Source organism: Ctenopharyngodon idella, chromosome 3 (assembly GCF_019924925.1).
Source record: "Ctenopharyngodon idella isolate HZGC_01 chromosome 3, HZGC01, whole genome shotgun sequence".
Taxonomy (NCBI): Eukaryota; Metazoa; Chordata; class Actinopteri; order Cypriniformes; family Xenocyprididae; genus Ctenopharyngodon; species Ctenopharyngodon idella.
Window position 1 is genome coordinate 3605051 of NC_067222.1, and position 18231 is coordinate 3623281.

Here is an 18231-nt window from a genome sequence, read left to right on the forward strand (position 1 = left end):
CGAAGGAGGCTCGAACCAGAGGCACGGCTCGAGCTCTGAGTTAAACCCCGCTTTAACAGTACTGCACAGAGGAAGAATAAGAGAAATAGAGGAAGAGATGGGGAGGAGGAGGGATGCTGGAAGAATTGTCGCTAGGATGATGCAGTGACTGCTGCTTATATATGCTCTTAATGATGATTGACAAGACTGAATGTTTAGGCTCCTCCCGAACCTATGTTTGGGACTACATTTATGAAATTAAAGTTACGTCTAATGTCCGCCTCCTTCTTCCCTGAACTTGAACTTTGTTACAGTTACATTTGATCACATAAATTCACATTATCTTATTTCATTCTAATGAAATAGCCACCAGTGCTGAATTACTCATACAGGTCACTTTATTTGATGAATTAAAATTGTGGGGTAATGCAGCGCTGTTTTAATTGGTTAAAATAATCATACTTAAAATACGTTTTAGTGTGTTTAAAGCTATGTTATAACGTTACTCTGTGCATTCACTCGGTGGCTGGTATGAGACACTTGTTGCACACGTCAGTAAGCTAGATCAATATTAGAATATCGCATTAAAAAAAAAAAAAGACTCAGGAGTTTTTGTTTTAAATCAATTACTGTGCTTAACTGGGCCTCACTTTAAGAATGTATAGGCTGTTACTGAAAAACTGGAAAACAGATCTGTTCGTTCATTTACTCATTTTCTGACTAAGTTAAAAGAAGTTTTTACGGATGAAGAAAACATTATGTTAGAGGACTTCTTTCTAGGGACTAATGTACCTGACAGTGAAGATCCTTTTCCTTGTTTGTGAATTCAAGCAAATTTTGAAGAGTGTTCAGTTGTTTCTTTCAACAAAAAAGGTTTTCATCTGTTGTTTTTTTTGTTGTTGTTGTTGTTTTTTTTTTCATGTGTGGGGAAAGATTTATATAAAATGTGTGTGCTCATTCTCAACAAAAAGACACTTGATAAGAGATTTGATACCCCTTGGTGTTCTGTTTTGTAAGTGATGAGGTAAGACCTGAATGGAGAGTATTGTACAAGCCACCATTATCAAAAAGAACAGGGGATTTGCAGTGGAGAATCCTTCATGGAGCTATTGCGGTGAATTCTTTTGTTTCAGTTCTGGATTCTAAGAATAACTCCCACTGTAAAAAATTGTGCTGTAAAATAACGGTAATCTACTGGGCTATTCCGTGCTGATGGCCTTCACCCCAGCAGTATCGGAGCTGATCTTCTGTTGGAGAACATCTCCGAGATGCTACGCACCGTATGACTAGTAAGACAAACTTCAAATCACAGTCTGTGTTCTACCCACTTAATTGATAGAAATGTGAGTGTAGTACAATCTATAGAAACTGTGTCTATTCCCAGATTAGTAAGGTCTAACAATAAAAATATAGGATCCAGAAAAAATCCGATCATGATTAAAATAGAAATTTGCAAAATTAATGAACAAAAACAATTTCTAAAGCTAGGGCTCCTAAACATTAGATCACTGACACCTAAGGCTGTTATTGTAATTGAAATGATCACAGATAATAGTCTTGACGTAATTTGCCTTACTGAAACCTGATCACAGATAATAGTCTTGACGTAATTTGCCTTACTGAAACCTGGCTTAAACCAAATGATTATTTCGTCTTAATGAGTCTAGTCCACCTGGCTACTGTTATAAAAACAAGTCCCGTCTGATTGGCCGTGGCAGCGGTGTTGCAACAATCTATAAAGATATTCTCAACATTACTCAGAAAAGAGAGCACAGGTTTAATTTATTCGAACTGCTTATGTTAAATGTTACACTCTCAGATAAAAGAAAAAAAGTCGCTACTATCTCTTGCTTTAGCTACCGTTTATAGACCTCCAGGGCCTTATGTTGATTGTTGGAGATTTTAACATTCACGTAGATAATACAAATGATGCGTTAGGGGCTGCGTTTACAGATCTACTAAACTCATTTGGAATCAAACAAAACGTCACTAGACCCACTCACCATCTTAATCATACACTAGATTTAATTATATCACATGGAACCAATCCTACCGATATAGAAATTCTACCGCAAAGTGATGTCGTCACTGATCACTACCTTGTAACATGCGTACTGCACACTGCTGATATTTGCCATATTGCACCGCATTATCGATAGGTAGAACAATTCTCCCGACAACTATAGATAAATTCACAAATAACCTGCCTGATCTGTCTCAGCTGCTCAGTGTACCCAAACACACAAATTAACTTGCGGATATGACTAGCAGTATGTGCACCACTTTCTCTAGTACATTAGATACTGTTGCACCCATTAAATTAAAAAAGGCTAGAGAGAAAAATACTACACCATGGTACAGCAGTATTACTCACACTATCAAGAGAGAAACTCGTAATCTAGAGCGCAAATGGAGACAAACTTGTTTAGAGGTCTTCAGAATCGCGTGGAAAGACAGCTCTTCCTGTAATAAAAAGGCTCTAAAAGCAGCCAGGGCCGAGAATCTCCGCAAACTAATAGTTACCACGTTACCATGATGGAGGTCAGTGTTTGCTTTAGTTGGGCTCTTGACCCTTGACTGTTTCACTTTAATTTTTCTTTGGCTGCTGTAACCGTGTGTATTTAAGATACATTTGTTGTGGCCAAAAAGCCAAGAAAAATTGTGCTCAGGTGGTGTTATGTTTTGATTATAATAATCATCAGATAATGCATGATTCACTGAACTTGCCCAGTGTCTAAACCATTATCTGAAATGTTTTTTTAAATAAATTTAATTTTATATTACCAACATTGTGATACTACAGCTTAAGATCAAGCAGTTCAAAAACAATCAGTAACAGATTTTTAAACTGATCATTTACAAAAAATGTTTGAACTGTGGCATCATTTAGATAAACAGAGACATCAAGAATCAGCGTATGAATCTCAACAACGGTGACCAAAAAACCATCAACAAAAAAGATAAAAGATCAACTCTGAACATCATAAAACACACTATTAAAAGTCAACACAAAAACAACAACAAAAATAACGGCAAACAGTAAGAATTAAAGAAAATAACCAGGCAATTCAGCAACATAATTTATTCATGCCACAATGTATGCTGGGAGTCTTGGACAATTGCCATTTCTTGATATCTGTGCGACTCTGAATGATTCAGTAGTTCAAAATGTTTTGCGCACAAACTGTTTTCAAAGTCCTTCATATTATCTGGTTGTCACAACACTGATGGATGCTGTAAAATCACATGGATTCCATAATCAAATATATAAAAGAGTCTAGATTAGACTCTGATGAGATTAATTAACCTGTTCATTAGATAATGGTTTTGACCATTAATAGTTAGCCAACCTCATCTGATCACATTTCCTTTTGGCTTTTGTTGCCACAACAAATGTGTTTTAAAAACACAGTTACAGCAGCCAAAGAAAAACTAATGTTCACAAATCAAGGGTCAAGAGGCCACTAAGGCAAACACTGATCTCCAGCATGGTAACGTCAAACGAAACAATAAAACAACATCTAAACCTCTGTTAGTTCTCAATAAGAACTTCTGTAGATGTCTGACATATATAACAATCCGATTAGTAATAAGTGAAGCTGGCAATGCTGTTTGTGGAATTGTTTAATCAGATCTTGAGAGATTTAATGTCTTCTTTAATCTTCAGTTGATTTCATCTTTTTCTTTTCTTGTTATTTCTCTTTCCTTCAGTGATTCTGCTTGTTAACAGCAGGTGTTCATCAGTGTCTAAATTCACACATGTGTTTTCATTCACTCCTTCAAGTGGACTATATTAGTTAACTAATGTAGGGAATAGTGAATGAGGGTATAGTGTGTGATTTGGAACACAGCTTCGGAGTGTCGACTTTGAGCACTGTTAATTCACGGTATATTGCTATAGGCTACTTTCTCGAAAACGTCAAATATTACCCAGAATGCATTGTTTTCTATGGTATATTACTGTTTTAATGGAAAACACCTTGTTACTGTAGAAATTTGGCCGTTTTTTTACAGTAATTTTTTTACAGTGCTGAAAGCAAACTAAAACGTCAGTAACAAACAAGGACCAGTCCATGTCACATTCACAAAAAAATTGGTAACATCATCTCAGGTAAGTTATGATGACATATTCACCACTCAAAAAAGTTTTTATGAAATTAGTTTTTGGTAAATCGATAAAACGGCTGCGTTGCCAAGGGGCAACACTGTGCAATAATGGAATGACATTATTGTAATAGTTTAGCTAGCTAGCAAAGGTCAGCTGCAGTCTGTTAAGCTGTAACAATAACAACATTAATGCTAGTGATATAATGTTTAGTCGTATGTTAAGGACTGCCATGGCATTTGTATTATGGATTAAATCAACATCGGAGACTTACCTGCCTGCCCACTGCCACCACAGCCAGGCCAACCACTGGCCTACCATGGTGTCTCAAAAAGGCAAGTGGAAGTGGCTGTTAGTGTATTGTTAGGGTGAAGTGCACCAAATGTGATGTGTACCTTTGCCTCACCTCTGAAAAAAACTGCTTTGTGAAGTTTCGTACAGAAGAAAGGTGAATTTTCAAGGATTATGGTGGGTTCATGTTCATAATCTTCCTCTCATATGATTGCATAATGTTGAATTTTCATTAACTGCAATGTTTTTGGTTCCCATTCAGTCGGTCACGTTCGATGTACGTTGGACAGACCGACGAATAGGAATCTCGCTAGAGAGGCCAATCTACTTCTAGTGTAACTAAAATGAGCCAATGCATATTGGCATGCAATCATATGCATCAGCTGCTCTGCGATGCAGCGTGGGTATTTAACGAGCAGCAGGTGCATTGCATCTTCAGCTTTTCGCTTCGGAGCCGAACAGTGTTTGTTCCTGTTCTCTGCAAGCAAGTGTCTGCTAGAAGAAAAGTCAAGCTTTTTGGTTGAACTTCTCTTTTTTTTTTGAGTGCATACAGCACAGCAGTGGGGTCGAAGTCCTCTCTTTATTTTCTGTTTATTATTATTGTGTTTCGTTTGCCATTATTGAGCAAATAGCTGTTTTGACAGTGTCAGAAGGCTGTTCTCACAAATGTCAGTCCCTAGAAAGGTATAACGAGGAATTAACGACTAAGGCAGATGATCTGGAAAACCGTTTGTGCCGAAACAACCTTCGTGTATTGGGTATCCCAGAGAATGTGGAAACGTCTAAGCCCTCTCATTTAATGTTAACGTTTTTCATGGAACTCTTCAGAGATAAACTATCTCAGGCGCCGGAGATTAAGCGTGCACATCGGTCTCTCGCACCAAAACCACGATCCGGTGTACCTCCGAGGCCCATGATTGTACGCTTTCTTCGCTTCCAAACTAGAGAGGAAATATTACGTCTGCAGGGCTCTCAAGTTTTGAAGCCAGGCAAGAGTGACATCTCCAACCCCCCACAAAAACACAACAATGGGGGGATGAGGGTGAACAATTCCAGGATATGCTTTTTTTTCATTGGTTGTTGCGTTAAATCTTACCCAGATACAATAGTGCTATTTTCTGATTGGCTATTGTGTAGCCTCTTTCTTTTTTTTGATTGGCTGATAAGTGGCAGGCTCGACTAAGAACTCCAGGGGAGACGTGCTTGATTCCTACCCGGTTCCATAGAGAGAGCGGCGCGGCCAGATACATTTTGGGCACTGGTATATTAAATATATGATAAATAGTTTTTCTGCATGAGAAATACAATGTGTGGCGGGAGTGCGTGACAAAAGACCGAAATGAGTGACACTTGAGAGCCCTGCGTCTGTCACGGGAGCATGGAGAGCTGTACTACAAGGAATCCAAGATTTTGATCTTCCCTGATTTCTCTGCGGAACTCAAGGAACGATGGGATCAGTTTAAGTCGGTTAAGGCCGACCTACATGGAGCAGGTGTTAAATTCAGGGTATAAAATTCAGTCACACACACACACACATTTTGTAAGTCCAGATGTATTTATCTTAAATTATTTTTATATTTTTATTAACCTAAATGTTAACAAATTATATAAAACTGTTTTAAGTGCACTATAAATGAACTGGTTCTATGCCATTATTTTGTCAATCAAACAGAGAAAGTAGTAGAAAGCAGAGAAGTACACAGCAATGAAAGGGTTAAACTCTAAATCATCAAGAGTGTTAAAAAGACTGAAACACACAGAGGCAGAGTAAGATCTACGGATCAGTTGTAAACTGTTTACCAGTCAGTTAAGCCTGAAAATTTTACATTTACCATTTAAAATGAAATTGTTGTGAACAACAGTTAAGATGGCATTCCAGGGACCAGTTTATGACAGGGCCCCTCTCTAACTGCTGGTGTGTAAGAAGATGTGCCCACTGTGATTGGATCTTTGGTGAATGAACATAAACAAATGTTCAGCAACATCAGATAAGATGTTAGGACAACTACCAGACACCTCTTCCAGAGCAGGAAGGGGAACCTTCTGCACCCACCAAAACCAAGGAGAGGACTTCTCATTGGATGACACATTGACTCTAACCACCAAACTCATTCCTAAGATTTAGGCAAGGACTGCCATATAAATTCCCCTGGATGGAACAGCAGTGACTGAAATAAAGAGAGGCCACAGAGATCTATCTAAATCCATTCATACCTATGTTTGGAGGCCTTAATTTGATCGAAACTGCATCACATCCACTCTGCCTTCATGCAAAGCACAGTTTATGTTAATGGTTACTGACTGTTAAAACAACAGGTCATGGGACAGTCCTGTTAACAGATAAACAAATGCATGGACAATGATTTAATCATTTCATATTGTGTTTGGTGTCTATCTGTTCCCTACGATGCCTTTAATAATTTGAAAGAGGTTTGGTAAAGAAATAATGCATAGGTTAAATTGTTAAAGACACTATTTTAACACTGTACTTTATCCTATGCAAATGAGTTCCACACTAGGGTGGGCAACACCGGGGTTGCTTCAGATAACAGTGGCTAATCACACTCCAGGATCGGCAAGGCGCCACATTTCAATCTCCTCCTCATTAGAAAGGGATAAATATGTCCCCTGGGTAGACACACCCTTGTTCTGCGTTTCCAGCTCAACAGGGAAGGAGACATTACCAGACACCCCACGTACTGAGTTTCTGACCTGACGAGGAAAGAGACTACAGGATGGTTAAGGTGAAGCTTTTGCGAGCAAAACCTTTTACATTGCTTTCAGCTGCACTCTAGCTGCAAAAAGGGCCCCAGCATTGAGAGACTTCATCTGACCCTTACGGCTCCTACAGCAGTGCAGCCCAGTCCGTAAAGGATCTCTGCATTGGCAGACATTGCCTGTACCACACGGCTCCTCAGCGACGCAGCCAGTCAATGTCCTCAGCGACGCAGCCAGCCTGCAAAGGAACCTGTGAAGATTCATCTGACCCAGCTGCCCAGTCCATCCTAAAGGACTCTTTTGGCGCAACCGAAGTTCAGCATCCTCCAGCCCAGCGTGGCACAACTACTGGATCGCAACTCCGCGCCCTCCCACTGCACGCAGCCTGCATCATCAGTGGAAGACGTCTCTGCTACTGGATTGATCACCCGACTGTGTGGAACATAAATATAAACTTACCAAACCTCTTTCTAGAGACCTTGGCATTAGTTTATACATGCAGCATATGTTTTTCTAACCTGTTTAGATAACAGTTACTTGAGGTCAGCTTGTTACAAATAATAGGGATATTATTTGTTGAATGATAAATAAGCAATTATTTATCACCATTTTACCAGAGCCATTAGGAGGCTTCCATAAGAAGCATTCCTATACAGTTCTCTTCCATTCTACATTCAGTTCAACAGCATTGCATTTATCCATTCTGTGTTCACTTCATTTATTTGTTTCTTTGATTTATTTCAGTATTTTCCTTTGATTATTATTTTACTATCTTTTAGAAGTGCATATTCATTATTTCATTATTAATCGTTGTGGTATTTACTCTTGCATGTCTATTGTTAATAAATTTCATTGATTTTATTATAACTGTGTCTTCCTTGTGTTGATGATCAAAGACTCTACTAGTTGGTCAGACTCTTGCAAATCCTTCAGATAAATCAGTTGACCGACTCCCTCTAGTTTATGTTAATTCTGAATTATTGAACAGCTCTTTTGGAGTGTTCTTAAATTGTTAAGATAGTATTCTTAACTGGTGCCCCGTATTACAAAAGGGGGGAGGGGTCATCTGATACACTCATAACCACACCTTAAGTGACACGTGATCAAAAATCACTACGTCACCGGTGAATGGAGTAAAAATCACTACAAAATCTAAATTGTGACAGAAAGTTGTTTTTGATCATGTCTAAATATATATCCAAATGCAATACCTGATAAAAGGATTATGTCTGAACCATTTTTTTTTATCAGTCTTAACATTATGTTTTCAGCAATAAGAGTTTGCTCAACCCTGTTTAAAATAGGTGACATCTAGTGGTTATACTCTGTATTAAATTAGATTTCTTTCAACCAGATAGCAATAATCTACCTGTTTTAACTTACACATACATGCACTTACACATTGATAAAATAAAATGTTTGTTTCTAATATTTCTACTGTTTTATATAGAAATAAATGGTGTATACTGTATTTTTTAGAAGATATGAGACTCTTCCTGTTTCCCTTTTTGTCGTTACTTTAATCCCTCGCCATGGCAACACTGTTTGAGATATTCAATATCCATTCACAATTTAGCATCTTCAATATGTTGGCATCATGTTAAGAAAGTTTGATGTGAATCGTATGACGGCCTTTGGAGCAGTAGTTAAAAATTCAGAGCTTGATTTAAAAAATCCACATTCAAACAAAAATAGCTGACTTCCTGTTGGTTGGCTCGATGAGAGCAATATACACTATATTGCCAAAAGTATTGGGACACCCCTCCAAATAATTGAATTCAGGTGTTCCAATCACTTCCATGGCCACAGGTGTATAAAATCAAGCATCTAGGCATGCAGACTGCTTCTACAAACATTTGTGAAAGAATGGGTTGCTCTCAGGAGCTCAGTGAATTCAAGTGTGGAACTGTGATAGGTTGCCACCTGTGCAATAAGTCCATTAGTGAAATTTCCTCACTACTAAATATTCCATGGTCAACTGATAGTGGTATCATAACAAAGTGGAAGCAATTGGGAACAACAGCAACTCAGCCACGAAGTGGTAGGCCACGTAAAAATCACAGAGCAGGGTCAGCGCATGCTGAGGCGCACAGTGCGCAGAAGTCGCCAACTTTCTGCAGAGTCAATAACTACAGACCTCCGACCTTCAGATTAGCTCAAGGACAGTGCATAGAGAGCTTCATGGAATGGGTTTCCATGGCTGAGTAGCTGCATCCAAGCCTTACATCACCAAGTGCAATGCAAAGCGTCAGATGCAGTGGTGTAAAGCACGCCGCCACTGGACTCTAGAGCAGTGGAGATGTGTTCTCTGGAGTGACGAATCACACTTCTTTGTCTGGCAATCCGATGAACGAGTCTGGGTTTGGCGGTTGCCAGGATAACGGTACTTGCCTGACTGCATTGTGCCAAGTGTAAAGTTTGGTGGAGGGGGGATTATGGTGTGGGGTTGCATTTCAGGGTTGGGCTTGGCCCCTTAGTTCCAGTGAAAAGAACTCTTAATGCTTCAGCAAGACATTTTGGACAATTTCATGCTCCCAACTATGTGGGAACAGTTTTGGATGGTCACTTCCTGTTCCAACATGACTGTGCACCAGTGCACAAAGCAAGTTCCATAAAGACGTGCATGAGCGAGTTTGGTGTGGAGGAACTTGACTGGCCTGCACAGAGTCCTGACCTCAACCCGATAGAACACCTTTGGGATGCATAAGAGCAGAGATTGCGAGCCAGGCCTTCTCTGCAAAATCACTGCCTGACCTCACAAATGCGCTTCTAGAAGAATGGTCAAAAATTCCCATAAACACACTCTTAAACCTTGTGGAAAGCCTTTCCAGAAGAGTTGAGGCTGTTATAACTGCAAAGGGTGGGCCAACTCCATATTAAACCCTACGGATTAAAAATGGGATGTCATATGTCATGTTAAAGTCCATGCGCACGTAAATGTCAGGGAACGGACAGAGAACCCAAACGCAATGGTACAGGAAACAGAAAAGGCTTATTCAGTTCAATAAGTAACTCAGGCAGTCTGCCATCCAAAGGCAGAAAAGATGAAGCAGGACGCAGAACTGGTCATAAACTCAGGAAAAGGCTTGGTAACTCAGGAAAAAAATCTCTTGTTATAGACAGCGTACTTGAACTCGCAGCAGACAGGAAGTAGCGAGCGAACAGCCCTAGATGAGATACACAGCACCTCAGGAACCAACAGGACCATGTAGGCAGCAGGGTACTGGACAGGAAAACAGATGAGACACACTCGACAAGACAGACTAGACTCGACTTAACTGACAGTCTTCTTGAACTGCAGGAAAACAGCAATAGTTCTATGAGCAACAATAAACTGGCAAAGAGGCCAGAAACAGGGTGACATTAAATAGCACAGGAGAAGAGAACAAAGAGAAACAGGTGCAATCGCAATCAGCGAGCGCACTGATTGCAATTGCGAACAGGTGGACCAAGTGCAGGAACGAAGCAGGGGAAAGAGAAAGGGAGAGAAAGAGAGAGAGAGTGAGAGAGAGAGAAAACAAACCTAACTCATGACAGTACCCCCTCCCCGACGAGCGCCCCTAGGCGCTCCCAAGGAGGGGGACTGACGAGAGTGGAGGAAGTCCTCGATGAGCGAATGGTGCAGCACATCCCAGGCCGGCACCCAGCTTCTCTCCTCCGACCCGTAACCCTCCCAATCGACCAAATACTGATGACCCCATCCCCGAGGTCGGACATCCAACAATCTTCTACCCCTATAGACGGGAGAGCCGTAAAAAGGACAGGGGGGAGAGGGGTTGGAGGGAGCACAACGACGGGCTTAATGCACGAGACGTGAAATACAGGATGAACACGACAGGAGGAATATAATCTCCCGCACGGAGGGGTCGTGCCCGGGTGAAGATTGATGCTACAATCATAGGGCCGATGGGCAGGGAGAGAAGTGGCCCGTGAGCAACTGAACACAGCCCGCAGATCGTAGTACTCCTCAGGTACATTAGACAGATCAATAGACTTCTCCTGAAAAACTGGAACAGACGAGACAGCAGGAACAGCAGACACTAGACATTTGACATAACACGGTAAACTCCAAGATAAAATTGTCCCCTCTACCCAATTAATCTGGGTACTACCCAATTAATCTGGGTACTACCCAATTAATCTGGGTACTATTAATTAAGTACTAACCATGGACTATTAATTAAGTACTAACCATGGATGGCCCAAAACAATGGGAACCAAGGGGGAATGAAAAACAAAAAAAGAAATAGTCTCTTTGTTATTTCCAGAGATAGTGAAACTAACCGCTTTGGTGGCTCAATATATATTAGACAGAACACGGCCATCCAGTGCAAAGGCGGTAGGAGGATCAGTCAGTTCACATAGAGGTATGCCATGTTCTATGGCCCACCTCTCATCCATGAAGTTCCCTTCAGCACCAGAGTCAATAAGGACAGAACAGGTGAATGATGAACGTTGCCAGCGCACAACAGCTTTATATATGGTGCGGGTCTTGAGCGGAGGGGAGATAGATGTCGCGCTCGTCAGTACTCCCCTGACTACTGACGAGCCCTCACTTTTACTGTACAGGTAGCAGCAAAATGACCAACACTGCTGCAGTAAGGCAAAGCCCCTCCTGGATGCGACATTGACGCTCAGCAGAAGAAATTCAGACTCTTCCCACTTGCATGGGCTCAGGTTCAGGAAAAGTGTGAATGGCGGAAGGATATCTCTGTTGCTTGTGACTGCTCTCTCATGTACGGTGATGTAGATCAAAGCGCTTGTCAAGCCGGATCGCCAGTTCCATCAGAAGATCAAGGCGTGAGGGAATCTCTCGAGCGAAAATCTCGTCCTTGAGTTTGTCGCTCAACCCATCCAGAAAGCGTGCAATAAGAGCCGGCTCATTCCACTCACAGGTAGCAGCCAAAGTCTGAAACTCTATTGCAAAGTCAGCCACAGAGGAGTTACGAGGTAGGAACAAAATAGCTTGGTCCTGCCAGAGATGATGCAGCTGGCTTGTGAGATCAGTGACCTGCCAGACTCTCCAAAGCCTGTCTGGCTATGGAAAGCTCCTCCTCATGCTTGCCCAGCAAAGCTCCCTGCATCTCCACCGGAGAGCAAATTAGCATCTCCCTTGCTGGGTCCATCTTGGCCAGTTTATTCTGTCAGGGAATGGACAGAGGACCCAAACGCAAAGGTACAGAAAAGGTTTGTTCAGTTCAATAAGTAACTCAGGCAGTCTGCCATCCAAAGGCAGAAAAGATGAAGCAGGACGCAGAACTGGTCATAAACTCGGGAAAAGGCTTGGTAACTCAGGAAAAAACCTCTTGTTCCAGACAGTGTACTTGAACTCGCAGCAGACAGGTAGTAGCGAGCGGACAGCCCCAGCTGAGACACACAGCACCTCGGACAGCGTCCCGACAAGAACACGCAGGCAGCAGGGTACTGGACAGGAAAACAGGTGAGACACACTCGACAAGACAGACCAGACTCAACTTAACTGACAGACAGAACTGCAGGAAAACAGCAATAGTTCTGTGAGCATAACGCGTCCAACAATAAACTGGCAAAGAGGCCAGAAACAGGGCGACATTAAATAGCACAGGAGAAGAGAACAAAGAGAAACAGGTGCAATCGCAATCAGTGAGCGTGCTCATTGCGATTGCGAACGGGTGGACCAAGTGCAGGAACGAAGCAGGGGAAAGAGAAAGGAAGAGAGAGAGAGAGAAAACAAACCTAACTCATGACTGTAAAGGCAGGCGTCCCAAAACTTTTGGCAGTATAGTGTACCTTTGTCAACTATGTTTCCATACGGTCAACTGTGTTACTGCTGAGTTTTTCATTTTCAAAAATACTGAACTGAACAACATGCATAGTGTTAAGCGCTTACCAGAGGTATTCTTTGTCCCTCAAAGTATTTTTCTTCCAAAACAGCATATACAAATTTGACTTGTTTGAGAAAATGCGAGGAGCATTTAACTACTTTTGTAAAAAATGGAGAGGTATAATATCTCTAAATATTTTTTTTTCATACAGTCTTAATGATTAATTTTTATTTTATTTTTTTTCGTTTGGATAGTGGTTACATAATCCACCAAATCAGGTGACTATTTTAATCCTAGGTATTTTTCCAAGCTATGAGCAAATACTTATTTTGTCAGTAACAGTTGCCTGGAATTTATTGTTTTTTATTTTATTTTACCAGGAATATTCCCATTGAAATATAAATCTCTTCTACCAGGGAGTCCTGGCCAAAATGGCAGCACACAAAGTTTCACATAAAACTGATTCCAAAGACACAAAAAAACATAAATACAAGAAAAGTCCTGTCCCTACGGAAGCCCTGAACCGCATGGTGAAAAAAAAAAAAACTTATCTCGTTATTTCAAGATATTAAGTCGTTATTTCAAGATATTAAGTCGTTATAACGACATAATATCTCATTATTTCAAGATATTAAGTCGTTATAACGACATAATATCTCGTTATTTCAACATAATAAGTCGTTATAACGACATAATATCTCGTTATTTCAAGATAATAAGTCGTTATAACGACATAATATCTCATTATTTCAAGATATTAAGTCGTTATTTCAACATAATAACTCTTTATTGTCTATCAAGTATGATAAAGGAGGAAAACACATCAACGTCTTCAGTGGCGGAGCGCTTATGTATTGGATCGCAATTCAAGCTTTTACTGCGATCGCCTCCATTTCGAATTTTCTTTAAAAAAATCTGCAACCAGTATCAGAATCAGACGATTTGCTTATTATAAAAATTGAAATTGGCCATGAAAAATCAAAATAAAAAATGCTAATAAAAAATATTAAATAAAAAATCATTTAAAAAAAAAAATAGTCTTTTCGCTGTAAAAAAAAAAATACAGTTTTCTTACAAATTAATTTGTTGTTCATATGTTTAATATTAATGCAACTATCAGCGCACTAAGGTTATTATAAGAAGAAGCTAATTCGGCCCGCATATGGTTAATTTATTTCCAGTCCGGCCCTCAAACTAAAATGAGTTTGACACCCCTACTGTAGATGCTATTTACACTAAGTGAAAATATCGATACATCCTATTTATACTGAGTGACAATAGCAACATTTTCACGATATGCTATTTATACTAGATGAAAATAGCGATATATTGACACCATGTAAAAGTAGCCTATCAGTTCTTTGCAAGAAGTGTAAATAGTATTTAGATGCTGTAGGCTACATTGTATTGGCAGATATTATTTGTACCCCAGTATTTTTGTTAAACGACTTATTATGTTGAAATAACGACTTATTATGTCGTAATAACGACTTATTATGTTGAAATAACGACTTATTATGTTGAAATAACAAGATATTATGTTGTTATAACGACTTATTATGTTGAAATAACGAGATATTATGTCGGTATAACGACTTATTATGTTGAAATAATGACTTAATATCTTGAAATAACGAGATATTATGTCGTTATAAGTCGTTATAACGACATAATATCTCGTTATTTCAAGATATTAAGTCATTATTTCAACATAATAACTCTTTATTGTCTATCAAGTATGATAAAGGAGGGGCACTTATCAATGTCTTCGGTGGTGCAACGTTAAAGTATTGGATCGCAATTCTAGCTTTTACTGCGATCGCCGCGGTTTCGAATCCGCCTTTTGCAGAGTTCGCTCTTCTCTATTTTCACATCACATATCAAAAAAGGCATTTATTTTCAATTAAAATGAAAACAATGTTCTAAAAGTGCAAATAACCTGCCTAACGAGTGTTTAATAACATTAAAAGTATTTATTGGGCAGCGTTAGCAGCATGTTCTCGTTCAATAATAGCCACTAGAGGGCAGAATAAGACAGGGAATCAATTAAAGAACGCAATAGTTATGTTGACCTACTGTTGCAAGTTGGTGCTCCAAAATCTCAGAGGGTTATCATTGGAATTTGCATTCATCCCAGGCTAACCTTTATTGAGGTTAAATTTGTGTAGCCCATAAATTCTCATAAATACTCTATAGACGTTTAATCTATGTAGTTTTCATAACACTGGATATTCTACTAATTCATACTTTCCTACTAATCCATACTACTAATACGTGGCCTAATAATTAATTTATTTAGCAATTACATAGGCTAGCTATAGAGTTTTGTGCTAATTGCCAGTATTGCTCTTTCAGCCAGCTTCATAGTTTTGCTTATCTGTTAACTTTTCAGAAGCCTATAACGGAGTGTCTATTTACAATAAGTGCAAATAGCATCCCTTGTTGACAGACACTCTTTAGCCCCAATGTCTGGATGGGCCACTCAAATTTAAAAAGGGACAGATGTAATTCAGTGTATTCAGTGGCGCAACAATAGCATGTAGGGTTTCAGATTTTGGCTTTTACAGCGCTCGCTGCGGGGTCGAATCAGCATTTTGCCGAGCTCACCCAATAATAGAGCTCACTCCTATTTTCTCATCATATACATTTTCAATAAAATGAAAATCATGTTCAAAAAGTGGAAATAAAATGTGAACAAGAGTTTAATAATTTTAAAAGTGTTCATTGAGTAGTGGAGGGGTTTTATTCTCCCAAAAAGGCAGCATCCATTTAATAATTTTAATCAATATAATCACACTCTATGATATTATTGCATCCTGTACAAAAATACTGGGGTACAAATAATATCTGCCAATACAATGTAGCCTACAGCATCTAAATACTATTTACACTTCTCGCAAAGAACTGATAGGCTACTTTTACATGGTGTCAATATATCGCTATTTTCATCTATTATAAATAGCATATCGTGAAAATGTTGCTATTGTCACTTAGTATAAATAGGATGTATCGGTATTTTCACTTAGTGTAAATAGCATCTACAGTAGGGGTGTCAAACTCATTTTAGTTTGATGGCCGGACTGGAAATAAATTAACCATATGCGGGCCAAATTAGCTTCTTCTTATAATAACCTTAGTGCGCTGATAGTTGCATTAATATTAAACATATGAACAACAAATTAATTTGTAAGAAAACTGTATTTTTTTTTTTTACAGCGAAAAGACTTTTTTTTTTTTAAATGATTTTTTAATTAATATTTTTTATTAGCATTTTTTATTTTGATTTTTCATGGCCAATTTCAATTTTTATAATAAGCAAATCGTCTGATTCTGATACTGGTTGCAGATTTTTTTAAAGAAAATGTATTTGTTGTTTATTTTTTCACAGGCCAATCTGGCCTTAAACAAATATGTATAGCTCTTTGATATTAGAGGCAAACACTGGCATTTAGATATTAGAGGCATTTTTATCATAATCCCAACAACGATGTTATGCACATGAGCATGAGCAGTTGTTTTTAATTTAAATTACTGAATAATTTCAAGATTAACAGCAAAAACTAGGTCTGGTCTGACTTTAGCTTTGTGAAATTATGCTAAAACAAAATCAGCAGACGGACTGAATGAAAATGAAACAGCAGTGATATAGCGTTTCCATGGTTACCGCTATACACACAGCAGCGCTTTTCGATAAATATAGGCTAATACTACTACTTTATATGGAGATAAGAGGAAAAGCCATCAAAAGTTTTATTAATACAGTTCCTTCCAGAGATACATTCATATCAATCCCACTGTAATATTTATATTATTCTCCCTATTTTTCACGAACAGTGAGCTTGTGCATGGTACAGTATTTCCTCTGCTGGCGGGTCTGTTCTCTTTGTGTCCGTATTCAGCATGTTAAAGTCCTGTTTACATACTTCGTAAATACACAGATGGCATTTTGGGAAATTATTACAAAGCAGTTTGTTTGCAAGCCCGGAATGAAAATGTTTTTGGCCCCTGGACTAGTGCATCTCTATGTTTTATTATAGTTCAAATCAGATTGGACACCGGGCCGTAAGTTTGACACCCCGATATACATCTATTTGCACTGTAAATTGTTTTATTTACTATGGGCTAATAAATTTTGTAATGATGGGTCGACAGAATGTGGATCCATTTGCAGCTAGTTTATTAAAAGGACTTACAGAGTAGACAGGGCAAAGGCAGAGGCATAAACAGTAACAGGCAATGGTCGAGGCAGGCGGCAGACGAACAGAAACAGGGTACAGGCAAGGATCAGGGCAGGCAGCAAACAATCACAGTCCAGGAAACAGGCAAAGATCAGGGTAGGCAGCAAAGGGTCGCAGGGAATAAACAGTCCAATCGGTAACAGGTAAACAGTCCACAGAAAAACGCTCAGAAATGATCACCACGGCAAATCAAGACTTCGCGATGTGTGTGTGTGTCTTATATAGTGTGAGTGTGATGCGGTGCAGGTGTGTGTGCAATCAGTCCCAGGAATGAGGGCCCATGGGAAACGTAGTCCGAATGAGAACTGATCAGTATTCCGGTGATGGCTCCCTCCGGTGGTCCGGAGGAAGGGCCGAAGGAGCCACATTCGTGACAGAGCCCCCCCCCTGTGAGCGGCTCCAGACGCAAGGAAGCGGACGCCGGGGTCTACCACGTGGTCTTCTGTGAGTGAGGGGTCCAGGATATCATCCGTATTGACCCAGGATCGCTCCTCCGGGCCGTACCCCTCCCAGTCGACTAAGTATTGTAGTCTCCTACCCCGGCGCCTAGAGTCGAGCAGCTCTCGTACTTGATAGGCTTCCTCGCCTTCAATCATCAAGGGTGGGGGGGAGCGGACCTCGGCTCCCTCTGGCTCCCCTCTCGGACCCCCGGAGGGTTTCAACAGCGAAACATGAAAAGTGGGAGAGACACGGTAATTAGCAGGCAAGTCTAAACGAAATGATACTGGAGTGATTTGTTTGATAATTTGAAAGGGCCCTACAAACCTGGGACTGAGTTTTCTGCATGGAAGTCTTAGCCGGAGGTCTCTGGTGGACAGCCAAACCCATTGTCCCACGGCGTACTGGGGATTGGGACGTCGGTGACGATTGGCCTGCATCTCCTGCCTTCTTACGGCGCTATGTAGGTGATGGTGAGCTTGGTCCCAGGTTTCTTCGCTTCTTTGCATCCATTCAGTAACAGACGGTAGATTGGATGGTTCCCCAGACCAAGGAAATAATGGAGGTTGGAAGCCCAAGATGCATTGAAAGGGCGTGACACCAGTGGCAGGTTTCTGTAGGGAGTTTTGGGCGTACTCCGCCCAAAGCAGATAACGGC